Source organism: Galeopterus variegatus, unplaced genomic scaffold (genome assembly GCF_000696425.1).
Source record: "Galeopterus variegatus unplaced genomic scaffold, G_variegatus-3.0.2 Scaffold7396, whole genome shotgun sequence".
NCBI classification, from domain to species: domain Eukaryota; kingdom Metazoa; phylum Chordata; class Mammalia; order Dermoptera; family Cynocephalidae; genus Galeopterus; species Galeopterus variegatus.
In genome coordinates this window covers 86,864-90,369 of record NW_007733507.1, presented here as the reverse complement: position 1 = coordinate 90,369, position 3,506 = coordinate 86,864, and positions in this window count along the sequence as shown.

Sequence of the window (3,506 nt, the reverse complement as noted above, 5' to 3'; positions counted from 1 at the left end):
GCTCCTTTTCCTGAGCCTCAACTTTCTCATCTGTGGAGTGAGATAACAGTACTGCCATCCAGGGTTGTTCTTTCTTTTTTTCCATGTTCTATTTATTTATTTATTTATTTACTTATTTTTAAATTTATTTTTTATTATTGGTTATGAATATTCATGAGATACGAAGCTGATTGCCATCACTTGTGCCTAAGATGTGGTGGCCAGATTCATACTGGCAGCATTCCCATTACTACAAATTGTGATTATAAACTAACTTTTTAACAAACTCCCCAGATAATCATTGTGTTAGTCAATTTCTGTTGCTTATAACAGAGTACCTGAAACTGGGTAATTTATAAAGAAATAAAATTTACTTCTTACAGTTCAGAGGCTGGGAAGTCCACAGTCCAGGGTGCACATCTGGTGAGGATTTTCTTCGCAGGATATCACATGGCAAATGGGCTGAACAAGAAAGAGCTAAGCTTCTCACTCGATCCACACCCATTACCACATTAAAACATCAATGGATTAATCCATTCATGAGGGCAGAGTCCTCACAATCTAATTGCCTCTTAAAGGCCCCACCTTTAAATTATCGTAATAGGGTTTCCCACCCTATTAATGCTATTACAATATAGATTAAGTTTCTAATACATGAAACTTTGGGGGACACACTTAACCCATAGCAATCACCATACCCATGAAATGTATGAGAACACGATCCTACAATATAGTATACTCAGTTTTCTCTATTGTTATGATGATAATGATATTTCCTAAGCAGGAGTGTAGTTCTTAAGTGAATATGATTGATTACAGCAAGGGCTTTGAAGTAAGACAAATGTCATTTTAAATCTTGACCCCATCACCTGCTCCTTTTCCTGAGCCTCAACTTTCTCATCTGTGGAGTGAGATAACAGTACTGCCATCCAGCATTGTTCTTTCTTTCTTTTTTTCCATGTTCTATTTATTTATTTATTTACTTACTTATTTTTAAATTTATTTTTTATTATTGGTTATGAATATTCATGAGATATGAAGCTGATTGCCATCACTCGTGCCCAAGATGTGGTGGCCAGATTCATACTGGCAGCATTCCCATTACTACAAATTGTGATTATACCCCCTGTTCCCCACCCAATTATCCCTGACCTCCGTCCCTATCCACCTTTCCCCCACTCCTGAAACATAGGGATCCACACGAGAGAGGGAGACGTTCAGGTTGTGTCCACTGTGGTCTTTCCTTCCTTGTTTCTCTCTTAGCTCTGACTTATGAGTGAGGACATGTGGTATTTATCCCTCTGTACTTTGCTTATTTTACTCAACATAAGTTTCTCCAAGCTCAATCATGTTGTTCCAAATTGGAGAATTTCATTCTTTTTTATGGCAGAGTAGTATTCCATAGTGTATATATACCACAGTTTCCTTATCCAGTCATCCATCAATGGACATTTAGGTTGGTTCCATGTCTTTGCTATTGTAAACAGAGCTGTGATGAACATGGGAGTGCAGGTATCCCTTCGACATGATGATTTCCATTCCTCTGGGTATAAACCCAGAACTGGGATTGCTGGATCGTATGGAAGGTCTATCTGTAGTTGTTTGAGAAACCTCCATACTGTTTTCTATAATGGTTGTACTAATTTACAGTCCCACCAACAGTGTAGGAGTGTTCTCTTCTCTCCACACTCTCGCCACCATTTGTTATTCACCATCTTTTTGATTATAGCCAGTCTAACTGGGGTGAGGTGTTATCTCAATGTGGTTTTAATTTGCATTTCCCTGATGACTAGTGATGTTCAGCATTTTTTCATGTACCTGTTGGCCATTCATGTGTCTTCCTTTGAAAAATGTCTATTCAGCTCCTTTGCCCATTTTTAAATTGGGTTATTTGATTTTTTACTGTGTAATTGCTTGAGTTCCTTGTGTATTATGGATATTAATCCCTTGTCGGATGCATAGTTAACAAACATTTCCCCCCACTCTGTAGGTTGTCGTTTCACTCTTTTGATTGTTTCCTTTGCTGTGCAGAAGCTTTTGAATTTGATATAGTCCAACTTGTTTATTTTTTCTTTTGTTCCAGGGCTGTTCTGAGAATCAAATAAGGTAATGCACAGGTCCTGGAAGGTGCTAAATGCTCACTGAATGTTAGTTATTATTGTTTCTGGGTAAACCTGGGTTTTTTAACCTTTAAACTGGGAAAATTATAGTATCTACCATCTATGGCAGGGGCTTGGCAAAAAAAAAGGCCAGGTAGTAAATATTTGCGGCTTTATGGGCCATGCAATTTCAGTTGCAACTACTCGATTCTGCCATTGTAGTGCGAAAGCAACCATAAATAATANTAATCTATAAAAAGAGGATGATAATGATAGTTCCTATCTCCCAGGATATTTAGGAGGGCACCCTGGGCTTACATTTCTACTGTGACCCATGGCTGGAAAAAACAGACTTGGGAAGACTTTTTTTTGGTCCCCAGCAATTTTACCCTTCCAGCCTATGTTTAAGCTAGAAGTTTCTAGCAGGTTGCCAGCCCTCATCCACCATCACCACCACTGCACCTGTCCCTGGGTAGCTTCACATTCTCACGATCAAAGATTAAACCTGCTGGCACATCCCAGTCATGCCTGGTGCTCAGTGCTTGTTTGCTGCTATTCATGAGGCACACACGCATCTCCCCGGTGTGGCATTTGGGGATAGAAAGATGGATTTAGCTGGTTCTTCCCCCAGAAGTGACTCAGCTCCTAGAGGCTCAGTGACATCCATGGTAGTTGGCACTGTGGGGACTTCTGTGCCTACATGATTCTCTCTCCCCAGGCAGTGCCAGGCTCTGCTTAGAAGCGTGCCGTAGATCCTTGTAGCAACTTCTTCCCTAGCCAGCCTGAAATGCTTCTCTCGTTTTCTTCCATGATTTGTGGAATCATCCCTTAGCAGCTGTCGAATGCTAGGCTTCTAGCTGAAACACGTTGTCAATAAGGGAGCATCCTATCACGCTAGTTATTATCACACAAGTTCAGACTGAAAAGAAACCAACCATGGGTGATATTCATTTATTCACGTCTTGTACCAACATTTCTCAGTCTGGTCTGAAGATCTCCTTCGTGAAGTCCCTGGACATGACCCACCAGCTCAGGTTTATCCTAATCCCTAAGGGGAGTGGCAGGGAACTAACTTTTTAACAAACTCCCCAGATAATCATTGTGTTAGTCCATTTCTGTTGCTTATAACAGAGTACCTGAAACTGGGTAATTTATAAAGAAATAAAATTTACTTCTTACAGTTCAGAGGCTGGGAAGTCCACAGTCCAGGGTGCACATCTGGTGAGGATTTTCTTCGCAGGATATCACATGGCAAATGGGCTGAACAAGAAAGAGCTAAGCTTCTCACTCGACCCACACCCATCACCACCATTAAAACATCAATGGATTAATCCATTCATGAGGGCAGAGTCCTCACAATCTAATCACCTCTTAAAGGCCCCACCTTTAAATTATCGTAATAGGGTTTCCCACCCTATTAATGCTATT